The sequence below is a fragment of the Aptenodytes patagonicus genome, chromosome 3 (genome assembly GCF_965638725.1).
Source record: "Aptenodytes patagonicus chromosome 3, bAptPat1.pri.cur, whole genome shotgun sequence".
Lineage (NCBI taxonomy): Eukaryota > Metazoa > Chordata > Aves > Sphenisciformes > Spheniscidae > Aptenodytes > Aptenodytes patagonicus.
Window position 1 is genome coordinate 81858911 of NC_134951.1, and position 23614 is coordinate 81882524.

Below are 23614 nucleotides of genomic sequence, written 5' to 3' on the forward strand. Positions count from 1 at the left end.
TAGTAAATGAAATAATTATTGAAGAGTTAAATAAGGGACTTTTTTTTGTACACGTCTAACTGTAGCAATAGAGCCACATAAATGTTTTTCTTTATAGTGCCATATACTCTATAGAAATTAACACAGCATTTTTTGAAAAACTGACATGGACCATTTTTCTCAATAGCTAGTGACCTTGACAAATGAACATTTAAGTCTCTGGGCCTATTTCTTCCAATAAAATTAAAACAGTGGACTCTGACTATAAAGAAAAAAACCCCACTAAAATCTGTTGGCTTAGATTCGTTGTCCAAGCTTAGGGGAATGCAAAGTACATAAACAATGTAAAAAGTAAAGTGCAAGTGAGATTTTAAGAATTATTAGCATTTTTGTATTACAGAATAATAAAAACATGATCTAGAAAAAACATGGATAATAACCCAGTAATATCATGCTATTGATACTTTCTGGATCATGACTGTAGCCCCATGTACATGCAGTGGACGTTGTAAAGGGCAGGTTCTTCTTTTAATAAAGCACTTAAACAAAATCTTAAATGGCAGATTGCCAGTGATGCTCTACTGAATGTGCTACAAAACAGCAAAATCTAACTTGGAAAAGATGTTATTGAAAATGGGAAATGAAGTCTGCTGGGCTTATGTCACTAGTGTTTTAGGTTTGATCTACAACATCAAGCTTTTGCTGGCCTAGCTTTGTTATTTGTGAACATGAAAAAGAAACGTTGCCTGGTACACAGATGTAACTTTGACCAGCCACAGTCCTGTTGGGTTTGCTTCCATCTTTCAGGGAGATGTTTTATTGCATTCCCCTGTAACACTACGGGTGCAAGCTGCATGTTTTTTGCTAGACTTTGTTACGCTACAAAAAGCAGGAGCCTGTGGATTATCTATCACTCTCAGGATTTCCAGCCAAAAACTGGAAACACCAGAGGATATTCGCTTTCCTCAGCTCAAACTCTGCATCTACAGCAGGAGGAGTTACCAGTTGTGATTCACCACACTGTACCTCGGGGAGGGCGGGGGGTGGGGGCAAGATTTGCAGAGTACAAAACCAGCTGGCAGGAACAGCTGCTGAAACAGTCAAACCAGGGTTTTTTTTCCAGACATCCAGCACTCAGTCTCTGTTTCTGACAAGGGTTTCTCAGCCTTGTGTTGACTGCTTGTTCACTCCAACCCTCTCCACGCCCTTGTTTCTCTGCCTTTTACTTCTCTATGCCTCCTTTTCCTCCTCTCTGCCATGTTCCTCTCTTCTCCCTTCTCCTCTCATTTTAGATTTAGTTCTAAGTGAGCCTTTCTCCCTTCCAGAAGCACTGCATCTTCATCAGCCTGAGTTTTGCTGAACTTTCTCTCCTTGCTATAGTCCCTCACTTCCAGCCCCCCCCCATCACATCTGCTACTGACAAAGTCCTCAGGGCATTTTCTATCTTCACAATCAAAGCACCCAGCACAGCCATGTCCCGTTCTTTCTTAGCTGGTGGGTACCAACACAGAATAGCCATGGTCATAGTAATGGCTCCTCAACTGAATTGAAAGCTCACCGCTCCTCTTACATCTCTGGTGTGGCAAATGTCTTAAAACGAAAAGTATTTGTATTCCCTCATTCCTCCTGCACATCCCAGCCTCTTCTCAGGCATGCCCAAGGCTCAGGGCATGGACCGAAGGAGTCAGGCTTTGAAATGAGCTGGCTGGAGCATGGACAAGGTAGGAGAGGCAGATGCATGTATGCATGTGTGCATGAATTTGTGTGCACACGCCTGTGTGCATCCAAGGACTGCAACAAGGCTGCTGATGGCATCAGGAGCCAGAACTGGGGAAAGCAGGCAGGTGCCATGGAAAGTCTGCAGTGCTGTATGTGTGTAAGTTGGGTAAAAAACCTGAAGGCTTAAACTCATCACTACCCGATTGTCCATTTGAATTACAATCTCACATAAATATATAACATTTAAAGTTGCATAAGATATTATATACTTTTAGAATAAGAGCTGATATATAGAGCTCCAAAAATGCAGAGCTCCATTAGCAAGACATGACAATAAGCTTTTTCTGGCGTCTAGAAACCAGATTCTTGACTATTTACCTTCTTGTTAACTCATGGTTACTTGTCTAACACATTAGACATATGTAACAAGCACTGCTGTTAAAGACTTTCAACATCAGAAATAATGCCAATTAATACCACGTTAGAAAATAATCCAAATTCTGTCTTAGATAACTTCCTTGATTAAAAAAAGGCATGGAACAATTTGGAGTCTGCAGCAGGCCCCCAGCTCTAAAGGACCGGGGGCGTATTTCTATTTGACACTGGATGGGTACAGCACTCTGTAGCCTTCCCTGCACTGGTCCTCCTGCCAGGGGCACCTTGGTGTTACTGGGGACAGAAGGGGTAAGATTTATGATCTTTTACTACTGTGCTCTAATCAGTCTAATCTTTTCAAACAGCAAAGTATCTGCTCTGAGAGTCTGAAATCAGGAAAAAGACATAAACCCAAAACCTAGCAGGTATGCCCATAGATTTTACCACTGAGGAGACTACGGAGTGGAGCCAGTCTGCAGTATTTTGAAGACTACTGAACAAATGGCATACGTGGACTTTACTCCCCACAATTTTCTACTGTAATATAAATGCAATTACTGGTTCTTCCTCAACATTGAGCAGTATTTCTGGACAGTCAGATCAAAAAAAGTAAACTCAATCCAGAATACCTGACTATGCATATCTTTGATATTAAAGCCTAAGAAATTACAAGTGCAAGAGAATGTTTTAGACTTCAGGCTATATTAACAATGATCTTTACAAATGTTTCTGCCATCAGAAAACTTAATTTTACCAACTTCTGTGTTCCTCTGTATGGATTGTGGCAATATTAACATATTCTAAGACTGAAAACTCACAAAATATCAAAATTAATAAGTTCCTTATGATCACTTCCTGAAAAACTGAAGCTTGAGGTACTTGGGTGAAACAGTTAAAAAGTACAAAGACCCTTGCTTCAATCCTGCAAAGACTTGTGCATGTAAGATACAGTCTCATCAAAGATGACACGCCTTTCCACAATCAAATGAATATCAGACTTAGCTCTCCAGTGCTTTAAATCCAACAAAACTCATACAGTTATGTTTAGTTTGTAAAAAAATACATTAACTGTAAAATAATATTCTTCTAAACAAGTTGGTGAAATTTTTTTAAAAACCCCAAATAATAACTGAATTATTCCTCATTTTAGAACAGAAGATGTAAATGGTTTCTCATCCTAAAATATTACCTGTGCTGCTTGCCTAATTTCCAGAAAACTGTGCCTCTTAAAGCTTTTCTATAATGATCTTACTTTTTCTCATGCTTGCTCAAACGAGAAAAATTTCCCTCAAATGAGCATATGTCTCACTTCAAAAATACAAGATAGGTTGAAGAATGTTTCTAAACATTAAATGGGACATAGGATGGATATTTTCTGTCACTATATTTTTTTTCCAAATGCGTTTCTAAACAAGAAATATGAGTAATTGCAGACTTAAACATAGAAGAGAAAGCAAAACAGTATAAGATCGCTTGGCAACATAAAAAGCCCCATGTAATCATCACAGTTCCAAAAAGAGGTCATCAGCAACTAAGAGTTTAGCCTGTGCAGATTTGTTGGAAGGATGCTGGGAACGAGAAAGACAGACAGCATGCACTTGTAGAGAAGCCACTTGAGCACAGAAAGAAGCAACAGAAGGTTTTGAATCCAGTCCTAATTTACACAGATCCCTGGGCATCCTTCCACGAATGACCTGAGGCTCCAACCATCAGGGTTTGGCAGATTTAGCAATGGCTTTTCAAAGATGCTTTTGCTTCCCACCATTTGCTCCATCTCCCTTGGAGATTACTGCCCCTACGTTGGAGGCAGCAGAACAGATAGTGCATCTGCCCATCATTGCCCTAGTTCGCAGCCTGGCGTGTTAGTGCCAGCCCTGCTCCATCCATGATTTGAGCTAGCACACCAAGCAGTCGTCTGCAGGCTGCCGAAGCACGGCCACCCATTCCCCTCCTGCTGCCATTGCTGCAAGGCAGATAACCCACCGCAGGAGCACTTCATCTTCCCAATTTACAGAGGCACTTGTAGCAATGCATGCCAGCTAAGAGTCGCAGTGAGCGGTAATTGGGAATACAGCCGGGTCCTGGTGTGTGCGTGTAAGCACACAGCAATGTGCCATGGTCACATCCTACCTGGCTTGGGCAGGAATGGTAAGAGCTGGGTAAGGGCTGCAGTGAGGAGGAGAGACGTAAGGCCCCTCTTTCTCCTCTAAGCCAGTCTGTCGACTGGAGTCTGTTAGAGTGCTCTGGGTCAGCAACTTGTGTTAATACAGAAAAGAATAAAACCAAAAACAGTAAGAGACCAAGGCAGAAAGATGTCTGAAATAGCACTTCACTAAATTTCTCGTGGTTTGCCATTCCATTAAATAACGTTTATGTTCTATTTAATACAAAGACTAACCTCCCCTGCCCTCTGCTCAACCAAAGCAGACTGCCCAGGAGGAGGTGGCTGCTGTACCCGGGACTGTTCTGCAGACCAGCTTGTGATCAAGGCAGCAGATACTCACAAAGTAAACAAGGTTTCAAGTCTGGTTTGTCCCCGGTTCTCTGGTCACGCTAACCCAGTTCATTACAGGCTGCTCCAGGGAACAGAGGGATGTTCTGTCTGCCTCCTTTCTCCCATATACCAGTTACACCGCGGGTAAATCCCCCCCCCCCCCATCTCTGTTGTTCATTCTCAAGCCTCTTTCTCTCTCCCTCCAGGTTTCCTCTAGGCCCTACACCATCTGTCCAAGCACTCCTCTTTATGCACACTGTTGCATTCTATTCCTTCTCTGCCTGTGATCTATATTTAGTAGTTTTCCTGTTTATACACCCCTCCAGAGAGGGGTATTGTTGAATGTGACTAGTCAGGAAGAGAAACAATGCGGTTACAGCACAAATCCTTTCAGAACAGTAATTGGGATGAGAAGCTGTACACGATTAGGTAGGATATGAAACTTTTTCCTAAGATTAATCAGAAACAGAGATCTGAATATAAATCCATAAAACCCCTTAGAGCAGCCTGATCAAAGCCAAAGAACACCTAAATAGGGGAAGAAACAAAGGCAAGGAAACACATACAAACCTTTTTCTTTTTTTGACACTGGTTTTTTTTTGGGTTGGTTTTTTTTCATAAGTAAGATAAAACAATTTGGGTTTGGAAACCTTACAATATCTGTGTCCCTTTGCTCAAACTACCAGGAGCCCCTGAATGTGAATCCGGAGTGCATAGGTGAACAAAGCTCTGGGAAAAGTGTACTTGAAGACTACTGGGGAGTTGAGTATTGGTTTGTCCAGAGACTCTTACACTGTCTTCAGTGGAGGAGTAATAAGCACAAAGTTGACTGCAGCACAAGTGAAATCAGGACACATGAGAATGCATGGGACCACCATGGTGGGACAGTAAAGAACTGCAATCCAGCGCCCACACCACGGGGAACGTCTGTCTAGTCTGAGGGACACTTGCACAGCAAATAAACAGAGCATTTTCCATCTTCAAGTTTCTTCCAATAATAAGTAGCTTGTGAACAGTGGGTGGAGGTAGGGATTGGTTGTGAAACACAACACACACACACACTAATACTGGAGAAGCTTGATAGCACTGGTATTCTCCATAAGTAAGAGCTATTTATCATCGTGAAATGGAGCCCTTCAGTGGGGAACACAGAAATCTATGATTTGGATCAAAAGAAATGTCCGGAATTCTGCTTTGGAGTTTTACCATTATAATCGTGCAAACAGTTTTGATTATCATATAGAATCAATAACTCTGACAGTCTTTAACATTATGCTAGTAAAATGCATTGGCAGCCCAAGAAGCTGAGAGGGATGATTGGGTGCAAGTCATTGGTTTCCCTGGTATCACTAACTATGAAAGCAAAAGCTGGAGGACTTTGTAGAACATCACAGATATTTGAAAAACTCCAAAAAGGTATGCGACTAGTCATTTCACATTTAATTTTGCTGGGTGAAAACCTGTGTGTCACTAGTAGATGGCGCACAGTGTGGATTAGAAAAAAGCCTGTGTGATGGTAAGAACATCTCTCAGTACTTAGGACTTAAATATGAACGTGGATCTGCCTTCAACGACTAGCAGACATTCCCTGACCAAAGGGGGTCCGCAGCCTTTGCTACAACACCAGAAGGGAGGACAAAGGGAAAGACTAGAGAGTGGAAATGAAGGCAACAGAAGGATCACAGGAGTTTCAAGGAAAGGACACTTGCAGCATGACATGCTTTACTGAGCTTGTTTGCTTCAGTCAGTGGCAAGAATGGGTGTTTGTAAGATATTTAAACAAGGGGAGGGAAGTGGCTTAGTCTACAGGATGGGCTTCAGCTGGCCTTTATTCATACAAGGTGCAGTGGAACAGAAGATGCATCTGAAGCAACTGGGAAAAAGATTATTTCATTAGCAGCACTTTTCAGGAGCAGGAAGAGCCTCTTAAGGACCAAAAGGGAAAAGCCTACACCTGTGGGGACAGGAGATGATCTAGAAAAAAGGCTCGATCACAAGAACAAAAGGGAAGGAACAACGTCAGAAATTGTTCGTTCGTGCCCTGAAAATCACTTTAAAAGGAGTGAAGATCCTGAAAGGGAGAAACAATTTTAAAAATAAGTTACACAATACCGTTTTTGAGGAAAGATTTCCATGAATTAAGAAAAAAAAAAAAGAGTGAACTAGTTTTCAGTCCAGAAGGAATGTCAGCAGCAAAAACTGAGCTGCTAATCAGTCTGGTGTCCAGCAGAACTAAACAAACCTCCGCTCGGAGTCAATGAGAGGTTGCGTATGGTATTATGAGATCAAACTCTAATCCTCTTAGTAGCATTTTCCATGGAAAAACTGCCATACTATATGTATTTTCACACTGTTCCCTGCATTATTCATATAAACGCTGCATACATACACACACACAAAATGTGGCTGTAATTACAACATATTCCTTATATATTGTGTATTCTGAACCCGGTTTAGAAACTGTCCTAAAATGGAGCAAAAATACCACTAGGCATTATTTGCTTATGTTCCCTTTATTGCGAACAACAGAACAGACTGTCTGACGAAAAGATGTGTATAAGCTGGTTAGTATAAAACATTTGATTATATGTGCCCACATAAGCCCCTGACTCCTCTGTATGCATTAATGGCTCATTTGTAGTTCAGAGGCAAAGTGTAAGGAGGCTGTACAAAACAGGTCAGTTCTAATTCCAGGTCGTGGGGCACAGGTATACAGCCAGAGCTTGGCTAAGAAATTTAGCAGCTCCACAGGGTCACCATGCAGAAATCTTGCTTTGCTATTTATACATCCTGTAATCATCAGAAAATGTCAAAATTTTGTATATTGACCCACTTGACCATTCAGCATGCAAATATGAGACATCAAACTATTTAAGTAATTTGATAGTGTATAGTCATATCCAACAGAATTTTGTAGTTATTATTATAATGCATTATTTCAAGGAGAGCACAAGTAAAAACCAATATTCTTCCCAGACTTGCTTGCTCCAGAGATTCCTGCCTGAGGACTTCTCACTGCACACTCCAAAGCCTCTCTTACTAGATAGTCTAAATATCCTCTTTTTTCCAGAGAAATTAATTATTCATGTCAGCAAAGCCAATATCAGCTAGCAAGACAGGATGTTTCAAGCAAACACTGATGCTCTAATTATAATTCTGTAACAAGCATTCTAAAACCTTGTGAGTTACTGTACTATGATATTTTTTCTGATGAATTCTTACTTTGGCAGCCTACACTTTCCATTAACATCTATAGGATTGTTAAAATAATTCTACTGATAAATCAGTCATTTGATGTTAAGTTCTGTGAGTTTTTTCTCCATAAATTATAGTACAATGCCTCTTTTTCCCCCTCAGTACACGATATTACAAGTAGCTCCAAACAAACGTCTTTAATATATTTCAACACAAAAATGATCACTGGATTCCAAAGAGAAAAACAGCCAGCATCACGCTATGTTGCCTCCCCCTTATATCAAAAGCATCTCAGTAACCTTGACAAAATACTGCTACTAGTTACTTCTTCTGCCTCACCCACTAGATTAGAAGTAGGAATTGCTAAAACAAGAGAGCTAGCTTATTTCATAGTATGGGAAAAATATTAGTAAAAGACCGCACTATTATGATAAATAATCTCATTATTGGGGTCTATAGTATTTCAAAGCCCAAATATTTATACAAGTAAATAGACTGATCCACTTGTTTCTGCAGCAAATCCAAATACACTCCTCACAAAAAAATCCTAGCTTGCTTCCTGGCATTGAAGTATAGAAACCGTTCGGTAAACAGTGCAGTGATGAAAGCCAGTTTCTTATCAAGTTGTTCCCCTCCCTCCTGCCGTCTCCCCCTGCTTGGCTTCTTTAGTGGCTAAGGAGTATGCTTCCACTCTTGTTCCCCTTGTTCCTTCATTTTGTGGTACTAGTGGGGTCTCTTTCTCTAGCCCCCTATTTTCATGAATCTTACATGAACATTATGTCTTTAAGATGCTATTCTGTCTATGTCTGTTGAATTTGACAATGGTTTCAAAGCAAATGGCCAGAGAGTGGGGCGGGGGGCAAAATGTATAAAGCCTCATTTCTTTCGGAAACTAGGCTAAAAATGAATCCAAATCAACAATTCCATTTTTCAGTAATTTCCTGTGTTCACACATAGACAATCCCCTTCAGATGACTGCGCTACAGATACACAGCATGCTGACAGGTCACCGGTTCAGAAAAGTAAATGAGAAACAACGTTAAGACCCTGACATTCTGGTTTGCATACAAGGGAACCAGCCTCTGCTTGGGTAACGGAACACCTCATCCATCCACTGCTGGTTGGGAACCTCAGCAGCTCAAAATTCGCTTACTTTGGTTTTATTTAATGAAAATAGACGGAGAAAAATTTTCCATGAATACAACACTCTTAGTGCACAAACATACATCAAAGTGCCTGCTGCCTACAACTTGACTGTTTCTTTCTCCTATGCCTTGAAGATTTTTCAATTTAGGAGGAAAAAACAAGACACTATCTGAAATCCAGTTAGGCAATAGTTAGAATCACACTGAGAAAAAGGGAGATTCCAGATTTAACAATCTCAATATAATTTTAGAAGCCAAATGTATAGAACATGGTGATTTCAGATCCTGATGTGTTACCATCCTACACTTTAATCTCCAGCTCAAGCAAATTTAGCCTACCAGGTTCAGGCAGGGGATAGCTCTCCTTTACATGTCCAGTTATGAGGACACCAGTTTTGTGCTAGCCCAGAAGGTGGTAATAATTTAAGATGCACTTAAATAGAAGGCAACATTTGTTTGATGTAGTCCTTGTCGGCAACTTGAGGCCACCAACCAGGAGACAGACAGAAGCCAAGGAGGTTTACCTAGAGTAGGTTGTTAATGCATTCTGTTACAACTCGCGTTTTGGCAGGGAGGAAGGAATACTGCTATATCAACAACAAAAACAATGCCAGTCTGGTAATGTGTTAAGTGTCACAACAAAAGCAATACAAGTTTTCTTCTGATTCAGATCTGATTACAATTCCAGGAAGAAAAAAAAGAGCAATTTGATTTGCTTTTCCTTTTGCTTTGAATTCCATAGGTTTGCACTGGTTTAGGCTTTATAGCATTGTAAATTCAAAAGGAGAAGTAGCCCTTAATTACCAGGGTGAGGTGCTTTGAATGGAAGATCTTTTTATCATAAATGCCTAAATTAACGCAGGCTAGTTTGAAATTTATCATGAAAATCCCAAGATGAACAACTACACAGGTTTACTCCTTTCAGCAAGTTGAAATGGATTATGACCGAGCAGAAACCATGCAAAGCCATGAGGCTTTGAGTGACTTCACATATCTGAAATGACAATGGACCAAAGTTGGCAGCTGATTTTCACTTTGAGGTTTTTTGTTCAAAGTGCAAAAGAAAACCCAGAGGATGAAAACACACAGGCAAAACAGGAACAAAAGTTGTCATGCAAAGCAAAATGGTAACATTTCACTGTTTTCCAAGATACTGTAGATGCCATAGTAACCGGGCTTTAAAAGCAGTACGGTGCTGTGAAAATGGTACAATATAGAGCTAAAATCCCAGACAGACGTTCGTGCTCCGTTGGAAGCAGAGTTGAGTCATAGGTATGAAACCTTCAACGATACATTCGGGAGCCTGTGATGCAAGGGGACTCTAGGAGTTTTCGCTTCTGCTCTCCCTGAAAGAGAAACGATCACAAGATATTTGAACTATGGAAAGCCAGGATGCAGAGCCATTTGAAGAGAAATAGGTAAGGACTATGGTATATGGGGGGGGGACACATTTCTGAGATATGTCGTAAGCTCTGTATTTGGGATTTGCTTTGGAGCTATCTGGCCATTGCCCAGCCTCAGGCTGAGCATCTCCTCTGAATCAGCACTTCCTCAAACAAAGCTTTGTTTTTACTGATGACTCGAGTTACCTCAGTAAACTGAGGGTGGAAAGTACCAAAACAGAGGCAGTACAAGAGAAGCAAAAACATGTGATTCCCATTGTCTGAGTCTAAAGCATAAATTAAAAAAGCTGAATCAGATGAGCGATAGGGCAAGGGAGAGGGAAAAAGCAGAACTGTTACCTTACAAGGGAAATATCTGAGAAGGCAAAGTGAGAGTTGTGGTAGACACCAGGAGCCAAGAGCCTGGTCTCAGGGGCACAGTTTCCATCTGTGCAGAGCTCAGCATTTCCGTGGTCCAGCCGTGGGAGTCTACACGCCAGCGCACAGCACATTCAAATCCTCAACCTTTATTTACGAGAGGGAAGAAAAGCCTGAAGACAAGAGTGAAGAATCATATCCCAGGAGGGCAGAACAACTTAATTTCTTCTCCTCAGTAACTGGAAAATGGGGAGTTGGTGTGCCTCCCTGAAGAGATGATACAAAATCCCAGGCAGTGACAGCTCTCTGATCACCAGAAAGATAAATGAGTACTTGCAGACCACAGTGGTACTCCATGGAGAGAGCTCTATTCTTATTTCTGTCTCAGTCCCATGAATGTCACACCAGCAAAAAGATTTAAAAAGCAAGGGGAAAAGGGCAAACTTTCTCTTGGCTGTGGTGTGTACAGTATGTTAAGTGTTTTGTAAGTCCCCACTTCCCCGGGGGTGGGTTATAATTGCCATGGTTGTGCGTGTGGAAAACAACGGGGAGGAACAGATGAGCACAAAAGAAGAGGCAGAGAAAATAACCTAAATTGACCAAGAAAAGAACAAGTGGTCAAGAGGGGAAGCAAAGGACCGACCTATTTTTCATAAATAAGGCTCTTCAGAAAGCTCTATTTTTGAAATGACCCAGATTGTCTGCATTAGAAAAGATTACATTTTTAATCCACTCATTTGACATGCATTATGAGAAAGATGGAAATATTAAATAAAAAACTTAAGACTTTCCTTACAACTCCAGGGAAAAACTTCCATACAGAGAAAGATGACCAACAACTCCTCCCATAACATCACCAATGTCTGCCTGTTATAGCATTTCTTTCAATACAAACATTACTCAAATGAATTTTATGGCTTCTTATATAAGCCTGTTACAGAAGGAGAAAACACTTTTAAACCAAGCAGGGGAAGAACAGGTAGTTGGCACCATTATCTTTTCCTAAGCAAACAATATGATTATAGGTAACTTACACCCTTTAATAGAGGAATACCAATTTTCAAAAGTGAACTGGCATGTAAACTTTATCCTGTTGTTTGGAGACAATATTTTCAAAAAGACAATTGGGATAAAATGAGTATCTTTCGGCAGATAACCACTATAGGTAGTGTACGCTTTGGAAGTGACAGTCCTCAGAACCGTTAATGATATTCCTTCTAATGTCCCATATGGGATTTCCCATCTGGGAAAAAAAAGAAATTTGTTTGCTAGATTACAAAATCCCTGTTGTTGAGAAGGCTTTTAGAAATTAATTTCATACCATCAGACAAAAGATGCCATTAGACTCTTTTTTTCAGCACACGGCCTTTCAGCGAAAGGTAAATACATACTGAATTTTTCTGCTGTGCAAGAAGGGATGCTATAGCGTCAATGGCATTACGAGCTGTAGGAAGGGAAAAGAGAACATCTGGATGCTGCCATATTTGCACTGGTGGAACAGAAGGAAGTAGGCGAGTAAATATTATCTACACTTACTCTACAGGCATAGTAAGTTCTGCTGCCCACCATCCTTACCAGCATTGCCCCTCGATATATTATGATGTGACATTAACTTTTTCACGAAGATGTAGAAAAGAAAAAAAAAAGCAGATGCATTTGAAGTATGCTTTTAGTAAGGATTCTTCAATTCTGCAAATGCAAAAAAAATGGAAATCACAGGGAAAAACATTCTTAGTTACAGATCATGGGAAACTGGTTTCTTTCCAGCTCTGGTAGCACTGGTGATTTTTTTTTTTCTCATATCAGTTTGAAGTTAACATGGTACGTGGAACTGTCTTTTTTTCAGACCTAAGCTAATGCCCCAAAAGTGCTCATCCTTATGACATAAAGGCTTGAGTTAGCCACCAAACTAAGGATAATGTACATTAGAAGTTTTTAAAGGGGAAAGCAAAGTCTCTCCCCACTCCCCCCCAGCTTAGTTTGACCCAACTTCTGCTTTAGTGGCTTTACTTATTTTCTGCTTTACAATTGCTAAAACTTCTCCATAGACAAAGGGGGCTTCAATAATGACAATGAAGCAGTTTTATTACCTCAGACTGGCAGGCAGCATAAACCCAGACAACTTTGCAACACTGGTGAGGCTGAGAGGGATTAGCTGATGCCTACTTCAGTGGGGGCTTTCCTGCCTTTACACCACACAGCGCTTTTTCTGTGTGGATTCATATAACACACTTCCACCCACTTCTCGAGTGAGCCTAAACACGTGGTCCTCCTTTGGAAGAAGTTGTTGACAGAATGCAGAAGTAAGAGCTAAGATTAACTACTACACTTTCCTTTCCTCCTTTTGTGCCTATTTCACTGGTTGCCACATACAAAGAAGGTAACTCCCAAGGGTATGAGAATCTGGAAAACAAGGACAGGTACAACGTCTTGTCCCGAGAGGCATGTATTCTTTCAAATTAAGGCTCTGCAATGTGTTTGATATCAGCCATAAAATGCCAACACTTCAAAATTCCTTTGTGTTGCCGTTACATGAAAACCATTCACATTTTGAAAACATCTTGGTTTAGCTATCTTGATAGTACTGATTTAATGAAATGTTAAGGAGTTCATTCCAGATGAAAAGTTAGTGATTTTACTTGCCAGGAAAAAGCTTCGAGTCTTTTCAACATAATGAAATGTTATTTAAAAACTTCTGAAGTATGTACTATTTAACATCTGCACACATTTAGTAATCAAAAATTCAAATTCAGTGATATGAAATGGTCTTGAACTGTCACAGAAATAATCTAATATAAAGCCTTGCTTTCAGATTACAGTTTAGTAAAAATTGCAAGGTATAATCATACAAGAATAAAGTAGATACTGTGCAGACTAGCAGCAGATGCAGCAGTTTAAGATATTTAGACAGATGACTTTAAAATGAATGCAATTACAACATCTAATTGCTGTTCCAGGCATTTTCTAGTCACAGACAGAGATTGTCTCATACAGGAAAGACTGGCTTAGAGATGTGCTGATGCAGACGTTAAAGGCAAAGATATCTGCCAGAGTCACAGGACCTGTCCACTAGTTGCCCTCAACATGGAAGTGGAGAAGACAAAGTTGAACGGCTGCAGGATTTTCTTTGTTACTCACTAGCAAAACAACAGAAATTTCCACTGAAAGAAAAAACTCTCTCCCCCAACCCCCCCCCAAAAAATATCCGCCCAAGCCTTTTACTTATTTGTCAGGAAAATTGCTTGTATAAGCATGTATTATAGAGGATTTATTTCATACCATTTATCAATGCGTGCCACTTTGCATATAAATTACATAGCACAGTTAGTCCTCCATCAGAATGCAGACCCAAAGTACAGACATGTGGGACAGTCAGGCTTGACAAATGCCAAGAACACACCCTATTTCTCCAAAGCATTACCACCCCAAAAAAGGCTCAATCCCAAAGCACGTTCTACAATACGCAGATCTTTCAAACCAATAGGTTTGAACTTTTTCAAACATCTTTGAGCATTTTACAGCAGTTCTCACTGCCACCTAGTTCTTTCACTCTCTATGGCATACACCAGCCTGTGCCATATTGCTAGCTGAAGGAATTACTGGATTCCTTCTCTCCTAGGGACACGGTAAAGCTTTGAGTCTGGAATACATCTTTGCGTTAATTTGTATACGGAGATGTCTCAGGCTCAGTCTTGTTAATAATAATAGAACAGACTCACAAATTCAGCACAGAGTTAAGTTCTCTTTATAGTTTTTAAGGCCAACCTCTCATATTCCTCTGGAACAGAAATGTCATGCTTTATTGTGCTTTACATATTATTTCATTATTTGTAGTAAAAACAGCAGCCTCTACTACATTCTGTAGTTTCTAAATTAAATTTCCATATAAACTTTAAAAAAATGTCTAATCATACCCATTTTCTCCTTGTTGAGTTCTACAGAACTTAAAAAAAAATGCACAACATAAAATCCCAGACCCTGAACGTATATACATGTGCATAAAACATATGCCACATGTTTACACGAAACAAGAAAAAAAATCTCTTTTCCTGCTTACCATCACTCTCAGCTCACCACTACTTTTTACTCATAACGTATAGCAGGAACTGACACCACCCAGGACTTGGATATCCCTAAAGAAGCCCCATGTTGCAGCACTGAGCTGACATTGTCCTGTTGGGCATCACAAGAGGGTACCACAAACTTGTCTGGAGGATGGTACTTCTGGAAACAAGCAGGACTAGGTAGCCTCTGTTGGTTAACAACAGGTAAAGGTGAATTTTATAGATAAAACCACACACTCATTTTTGCCCCTTGTAAAGTCTTCAGTTTATTCATAACAACTCTTGAAGAGAACCATTTACTGCCTTCTGCCAGTCATGCATAGGTCCAAATTTGGCCCTGCAGGAAAGAGGCATGACACTCTTTAATTACACCTGGAGTTTATATGAGCTCATTTATTTAGGTTTCATAAGATATCTAGCATTTAGTAATTACTATCATTACTTATCATCTGAAAGCACGCTAGCAGCCTATATCTCCCTTTCTTGCCCGCACACTGCTACACAATGCCTAATAATATCACCGCGATCTGAGAAAAAGGTTTTCTTCATTGGAAACATAGCAGTTTTGTCTTCTGTGCTCTCAATGGTTTGCGCTTCCAGTATCCTTGAACACCTGGTGCTCAGCTAGAAGAGAGCTCTAGGCTCTCCCGCATCCTACAGTAAAAGCAGCTCTACTGAAATACTGATACCAGCAGTACATTTCAAAGTAGTGAGAGAGATTTCACAGCTAAAGGGTGGCTGCTCCCTTCAGAGTCTTCCAAAACCATGCTGTGGCCACCCTGTCACCATGCATGCACCCACTGAGGGAACCTGCATCCCAAACTGTTTGCCTGGAAGGTACTTCCCTGTGTGTGAATAGTAGCTGTGCTGCGAGGACCTTGAATAGATGTATTGCTTACTTCCTTACACATCCTCAGTCAGGAAGCTATTTTCAAGGCAGATTCAGTGGTCCATTCATTCTTTTCCATTTCCTCAGACTTTGTTCTCCAGGAGGTGAAACTGTACCCTGTAAGAGCTGATGGCATCACACACACACACACGTAGAGAGAGAGTGTGTCCTGAGTGCAGAACTAACTGCTGCTTCCCTGCAGTACTTTGAGTCATTCTTAACAGCAAATACTTTCACAGAATCATTGCAGAACTAGGACTGTAAGTCTTGTTAAGTGAACAAACGGCAACTGACTAGCAAATATTTAGATGAAAAGTATTTCTATTTGAGTAACTGGTAAATAAACATAAGGAGCTTTTTTGTTCTGATTTCTGTCTTACTTTAGAAATATTTCCAGCTACCTGTGAGGACAGAAATGCAAAAAGCACACACAAAAGGAGTCCCCTCCAGAGACTAGCAGAAAAATGGATGAATTGAATCCTGCTGCTGATAAAAATAGGTGCAGGAGAGCTCAGCCCTCTGAGAACAGACTTTTTGTGCCACAGCATCAGACAGGCCATAACGTTATGACCTAAAACCTAGAATAAAATTACACATTTTCCACTTGCATAAAAATCAAGTTACTCGAAATTACTGCTGGGCAGGGGCTCAGCTGCCCACAGGTTCCAAACCAGTCCACCAGGTTCAGCTCTCCCACACACACATACTCCAGGCTCAGGGAAGCAGGCCATTACTTGGCCCACAGACACCTCTCCGTTTCATTCATTTCATCATTTGTTCATGATCATGACCAAACACATGTTCACCATACCACCGTGTCACCACCAGTCACATAAGGTATGCATGTGCACGTCCTATCAGCTAATCGGACAGGACCCATCCCACAACCAAATGAAGACCTCTTCTGTTACATGAGGATATCAGGCCCCTGATTCTATGCCCAAACGTGCATGTACCCTGGCTGTGTGACCAGAGTCTGTGTTTAATCGTGTGATGTGTGTCAGAATTGATCTGACATCAGAACCCATGGATAGGGTCCGTCAGCTCTGGACTGGATGCCAAATACCATCAGATCAAGGCATCATGCAGGCATTTAGACGGTGGAAGTGGAGCATAAAATAACTATTTGGACTGGTCTTTGACAGGGTAGGGTCCTTTGAAATAAAAGTGATTTTCACAACAGACCATTAGCATCTAAAAGAAAGGAAGAGCTTCTCCCTAACAACGTTGCTGTGACTGGCACAGGGTCATGCTCCTGACTCCCTAACTTTCAGGAAGGAGGAAAACCATTTTTCCCACCCTACAGCAAAGACTGAGAAAGGGGATCTGAAAAGCTTTCAAATGCATAAAAATCCCGTGGCAAAGAAAGGAAATAATCTGTTTTTCACAGTTACAATGGGCAGGACAAGAAGACACAGGCTTAAATTGCCGTAAGAACAACTTGTGTTAGACATTAGAAAAGCTCTCAGACGCTAAGGATAATGTTGTAAAAGATACCTTCTAGGGAGGTTATGGGCATTTACCATTGGAGGTTCTTAAGAAGAGGTTAGAAAAACATCTTTGTTTTGGTGGAATAGTTAGATATCGCTGATGCTGCCTGAGGAGGGGGAATCCAGAATAAGGGTTTTTTAGACCCCTTCCAGCCCTATTTTTCTATGGTATTTCTGTGGACAACTTATCCCTACATCTACCTGCTTAATTTTCCCTTTCTGTAGCTCAGCAGCTTGTGGGAAAGAGCACATAGCAGGCCTGAGATGCAAGAGACTGTTTATTTGGGATAAAGTCAGAAGTATTTGGGGAGCTGGGGAGCAATTTCTTTATTAGGAATGCGTACACGAGTAAGCTCTCTTACCACCAAAAGCAATGTAAATAAATAGAACTGTATCAAAGGACTTGAAAAATCATCATCATTTTAATTTTACAAATGGGGAATGCAGGGCACAGAGGTCTGAACCATCCGTAATGACACAGCAAGTTATAAAAATGAGCCTGAAAATTGGATTTCCTGGCTACTCAAGTGACCTATCTGATAGATTACATGCTCCTCCTGCTCTCCCTCGCCTGCCCTGCCCCCCTTCTCCCCAGCAAGCCATGCAAGATTACAAGAATTGCAGCATTTCCTCATAAAAGTCTTGCCTGCAGCTGGGGGAAGTCAGACTACAATAGTGTCGGTAACTTCTGCTGTAACAAGAACAAACATCACAACGATGTTCATTACCAAGGAAAAAAAACCTCTAAAGCTGCCTCAGGACTTGCACCTTGCAGAGCTGATCTTGGGCTGCTAATTCTCATCTCCATTCTTTAACTCACCTCTTTCTGTCTAACCTTTGACAGAAAGAATACATTCTTCTATAAAATGATTATCTACAAATATAAAAAAAGAGAAGACAGAATAAAGGACACACTACTGAAAAAGAACAGAATTGTTCTTTATACAAGCACAGAAGAGTTCACAAGCGTTTGCAAGTGAAGTCCACAAGTGCCCCAGTCAACTGTGCAAAAGGAGCAGTCTAGCTCAGCATTTGCTGGCCACTCTCCTAAGGCTGTTGTAACTTAAGCCTGTAGGAAATCAGAATCAGAGCCAAAGATTAGAACCGAAAATCTCTCATAACAAAGTATTATAAAGCCAGTACCAGTCCTTCTGCACTATTCCTTACCAGATTGCATAGGCTTGCTTCCATTTCCTACATGCCAGTGCTGGAACCCAAGGAGGACCCACGCGTGAATCACGCACAGGAGGTCCTGCCTCTCACAACTGACTATACTGAGACACACCAGGCTCCAAATTTATTTTGAATTAATTTGCAAGAACTCTGGTAGGCTCTAAGCCCCAGACATAGTCACGAGTGGTGTTCCCCAGGGCTCAGTTTTGGGGCCGGTCTTGTTCAATATCTTTATCAATGATCTGGATGAGGGTACCGAGTGCACCCTCAGTAAGTTTGCAGACGACACCAAGTTGGGCGGGAGTGTTGATCTGCTCGAGGGGAGGAAGGCTCTGCAGAGGGACCTGGACAGGCTGGATCGATGGGCCGAGGCCAACTGTATGAGGTTCAACAAGGCCAAGTGCCGGGTCCTGCACTTCGGCCACAACAACCCCATGCAGCGCTACAGGCTTGGGGAAGAGTGGCTGGAAAGCTGCCCAGCAGAAAAGGACCTGGGGGTGCTGGTTGACAGCCGGCTGAACATGAGCCGGCAGTGTGCCCAGGCGGCCAAGAAGGCCAATGGCATCCTGGCCTGTGTCAGAAACAGTGGGGCCAGCAGGAGTAGGGAAGTGATCGTGCCCCTGTACTCGGCACTGGGGAGGCCGCACCTCGAATACTGTTTTCAGTTTTGGGCCCCTCACTACAAGAAGAATGTTGAGGTGCTGGAGCGTGTCTAGAGAAGGGCAATGAAGCTGGTGAAGGGTCTGGAGAACAAGTCTTATGAGGAGCGGCTGAGGGAACTGGGGTTATTCAGCCTGGAGAAAAGGAGGCTGAGGGGAGACCTCATCGCTCTCTACAACTACCTGAAAGGAGGCTGTAGGGAGGGGGGGGTCGGTCTCTTCTCCCAGGTAACTAGTGATAGGACGAGAGGAAATGGCCTCAAGTTGCGCCAGGGGAGGTTTAGATTGGATGTGAGGAAAAATTTCTTTACTGAAAGAGTGGTGAAACATTGGAACAGGCTGCCCAGGGAAGTGGTTGAGTCCCCATCCCTGGAGGTATTTAAAAGACGTGTAGATGAAGCGCTTAGGGACATGGTTTAGTGGGCATGGTGGTGTTGGGTCGACGGTTGGACTCGATGATCTTAGAGGTCTTTTCCAACCTTAACGATTCTATGACTCTATAGACCAAACAGTATTTGGATTCACCACTGCCAGTAAGACAAAACAAGAATTAAAAGAATTAAAGAATAACGAATTAAAAATACAACAGGAATGCAAAAGTTGGAAACATCTCCCAAAAGAGTCAATGGCAATGTTTTAATTGGTCGCTTTGTCAAAAAAACCAAGAAAGGCTTCTGCGTCACTGGAATAAATATAATAAAATTCTTTGCATGCTTAGAAGAATAAAATTCTTCCTAGCTTATTCGAACGGCGTATTTAACTTTTGATTTATAAACCAAGGGATATTGCTCACTGCCATAAGATGCATTCCACTGGGGCTCAAGGTCTTTAGCAGATCCACACTGTGCGTACTTTCTCCTGATGGTTTCACATTCATGTTAATCAACACTCAGCAAGAACCATAAACAAAGCCCTTCTCTTGGATGCACACATGCCGTTCCCATTGACTTCGCTGGATTTTCAGCTAACTTCAATAAGAACTCAGTGTGCATGCAGAAGGGCAAAACTTGGCTCTGCACATTTAATAAAATTACATCACTAGATACCTTATAAATGAAGGGCAATGCAGGCCATACTGAAAAATAAGATAAACTGCGTCTGGAAAGCTGCCCAGTGGAAAAGGACCTGGGGGTGCTGGTTGACAGCTGTCTGAATATGAGCCAGCAGTGTGCCCAGGTGGCCAAGAAGGCCAATGGCATCCTGGCCTGTATCAGAAATAGTGTGGCCAGCAGGAGTAGGGAAGTGATCGTGCCCCTGTACTCGGCCCTGGTGAGGCCGCACCTCGAATACTGTGTTCAGTTTTGGGCCCCTCACTACAAGAAGGACGTCGAGGTGCTGGAGCATGTCCAAAGGGCAACGAAGCTGGTGAAGGGTCTAGAGCACAAGTCTTATGAGGAGCGGCTGAGGGAACTGGGGTTGTTTAGCCTGGAGAAAAGGAGGCTGAGGGGAGAACCTCATCGCTCTCTACAACTACCTGAAAGGAGGTTGTAGCGAGGTGGGTGTCGGTCTCTTCTCCCAAGTAACAGCGATATGACAAGAGGAAATGGCCTCAAGTTGTGCCAGGGGAGGTTTAGATTGGGTATTAGGAAAAATTTCTTCACCGAAAGGGTTGTCAAGCATTGGAACAGGCTGCCCAGGGAAGTGGTTGAGACACCATCCATCCCTGGAGGTATTTAAAAGACGTGTAGATGTGGTGCTTAGGGACATGGTTTAGTGGTGGACTTGGCAGTGCTAGGTTAACGGTTGGACTTGATGATCTTAAAGGTTTTTTCCAACCTAAATGATTCTGTGATTCTATGAAAACCCGAAAGTGTAACCAAGTAAGTTCAAATTTCAGCCAGGTTTTCCCAGAATAATAAAAGGGCACACATTTTAGGCAAGATGAAACAAAACCCTTGCAATATCTCATTTACAAAGCGCGCTCTACCTCCTTTAGCAGGACAAAGTGTGAAACCTAGCTAGGTACATAAGGCAATGATCTTTTTGTCTCAGATATAGCAATGATATTGGCATATGAAACAAGTAAAGGTCAAGTTACAAGCTGTGATTTGCTAAGTCATTTTCTGCATCTATGTCCCTGCTCTGTAAGTTATGAAGCCCATTGCAAGTGAATTTAAAGTGTAGCAGAATACCACAGTAGAGAAAGTAATTAATCATATGATATTAATAACTAATAATGTATTATTTTGAATCTATTCTAATAGTGGTATTTTAAAGATATCAAAGGCTTGAATCCAGGAGTACCTATCTTAAAGCCTTCAACCCTCTTTCCCACCTGGCCAAAAGAACACCACAACAAAAATCCCACCCAACCTAGGAACAACAATCCCCTTCCAAATTTCAGATGACATCTAGCAACACACAACTTCTGCCAGGTACATTAGCTAACGCACACTAAACAAAGCAATGCCACATGCATTTTCTCCAAATTTCTTCCTTTTATTTTACTTTTACTCATTCCATGATGTAATAACCTGTGCCTTTTTACTGCCTCTTTAAAAATATCTACTTATTAGGATGAAGAATATTCTGACTTCTAAAAATCCAACTACTAGCAGGCTTCCTTGCACTTTCTGTTTGGTTGACAAGCGCTCATTAGCCTGCAATTACAAATTTATACACAGAAGTACTCAGGGATGGAAATCACAGAGGGGGCTTGATGTTCGTATGTTTGGTTTTTCCCCTCTAAGCAGGAACATCTCTGATGATTTTCACACTTAAATAGCAGAACAGATCTGATGAATCATTTTTTCTTCCTGGTTGGAACAACCCCTATTCCCTGTTGCATTATAATACTGAGTCACTTTACATAAAGTTGATCATTACTGCCAAGTCAATGGAGAGAGGAGGGAAGTGGACGAAATGCTCTGAACGTACGTGTGCAATAGGATACATATCAGGCTGCTTCTTGAAGCAAATTATTTAAAATCGGGGGGGAAAAAAAATCATTACAAGACAACTCATGTAAGGGAAAACTATTTCACAGATATTGAAAAAGTCCAGTAAATCTAATGTAATACTGATGATCAAAGGGATTGTAAAGACACTTTTTTTTTTTTTTTAAATGAAGCGAGGCTCTGGCCTGTTACAAATGCTGAGTCGTACTGGTCATTCACGCTAGATTACCCAGTAAGTTAAATAATTAGTGTGGTGGAATCTGTTTCTCCCGAACTATGGCACTGTCAAATGAATAGTTATGAGGTCTGGTGGAGCCCTGCTGTCTCAACATCACCTCCCCTCCTAACATCACGCCCAGACACTGGCAGCCTGCGAAGACACTTGTCTGTCTCAGAACTCCTTCATGTAACTCAGTGACTCCAGGTCTACTTTCTGTTGGCTCTGGTGGAGCACGAGCTTAGTGAATTTACAGGGTGCTACAAGGAACATCTATTTCAGATTAGCCTTTGCAATTCTGGGCTCACAACAGGGAAAGGAAGGGTTCCCCCTCTCTCCCCTCAATCCTAGAGGAACAGGGCTGGTGCAAGGAGGGAGCTTCAACAACTTTGATTTATTAGTTTGTTTTAAATGCATAGCATGACTATTAGGTGAGTGAAATAAAATTAGGTACCTTAATGATAATTTTTCAAGAAAGCTGATTTTAAAGAGTTAAAAAAAAAAAACCCACAACAGAAAACACCAGCCAAAAACTGCTTTTCTGCATGTCCTGTTTAAGCAATGACACATGAAGAACTTTATGTTCGAACAGTTACCTGGTACTTTAAATAGGACACTAAGGGAATAACATATTAAAATGTATTCAGACAGCATGAGACTAATCCTTCTCCTGGGAATACCAGTGCAAATCAGAGTAACTCCTCAGAGGTCAATTGAAGTACACCAGCATAAAACAAACGTGAGGCAGAGGGGAATCAGGCCACATCTACCTCTATTTTAATGCAGAGGTTGCAGATCATCTGCAATGATAAAGTGAACAACATAAATATAACTGACATCTATTCAACTGATCTCACATCCTGCCGACTATTCACAGCTCCAAATATAGGGCTGAAGAACAATGGTTCGAGGAAAGGAGGAAGAAATCCTGGTTCTACCCCATTCACACATTCCTATCTGCTAATACCTCCAACTTCAACTGCCTTCATCTCCCCACACTGCTAAATCATTGTAGGTTTAATTTGACATTGTCCCCCTGCTCCTGAAGAACAACTTCTCTTTACAACAAAACAATAAAAAAAAATATATACCAGGATGCACGGGAAAGAAGATAACTGCAAAAATCTGTGCAAGCATGAGAACCTACAGACAAATAAGCAAGAAAATCCCTATCTAACATACCATATATATATAAACGGCACTAGAAAATTGATTAATTATTTGGAAATCTGGCACTGAGAAAGAATGGTATGTGCGCAGGGGAGGAAGACTAAAATATGAGGCTATTGAAAATTATGGTGCCATTTGTGCTAATTTAAATGGATCTGTAATTATTTCCTACAACTTCATGATGTCCTGAACCAGCTTCCTCCTCCCCTGCCAGGCTGATAAAAGGATCCTTAGCAACACACTAAATATATTATGCAATGTACTGAATACTACCGAGAAAAAGCACTGAATTACACTGAAACAATGAACATCAGGTGCGAACATCACCACCTCCAGGGAAAGATCACCTTTAACTATTTATCACGTCAGTAAGCGCAGGCATTCTCTT

The 23614-nt window shown here is 41.4% G+C and overlaps 2 protein-coding genes across 2 annotated transcripts in view; both read right to left on the bottom strand.

The window, feature by feature from the left end:
* MPC1 (mitochondrial pyruvate carrier 1) overlaps positions 1-23614 on the bottom strand; it is a 546410-nt gene that overhangs the window by 189446 nt on the left and 333350 nt on the right. The window lies entirely within an intron of this gene.
* The window catches only part of RPS6KA2 (ribosomal protein S6 kinase A2), a 176066-nt gene that overhangs the window by 152015 nt on the left and 437 nt on the right, over positions 1-23614 (bottom strand). The window lies entirely within an intron of this gene.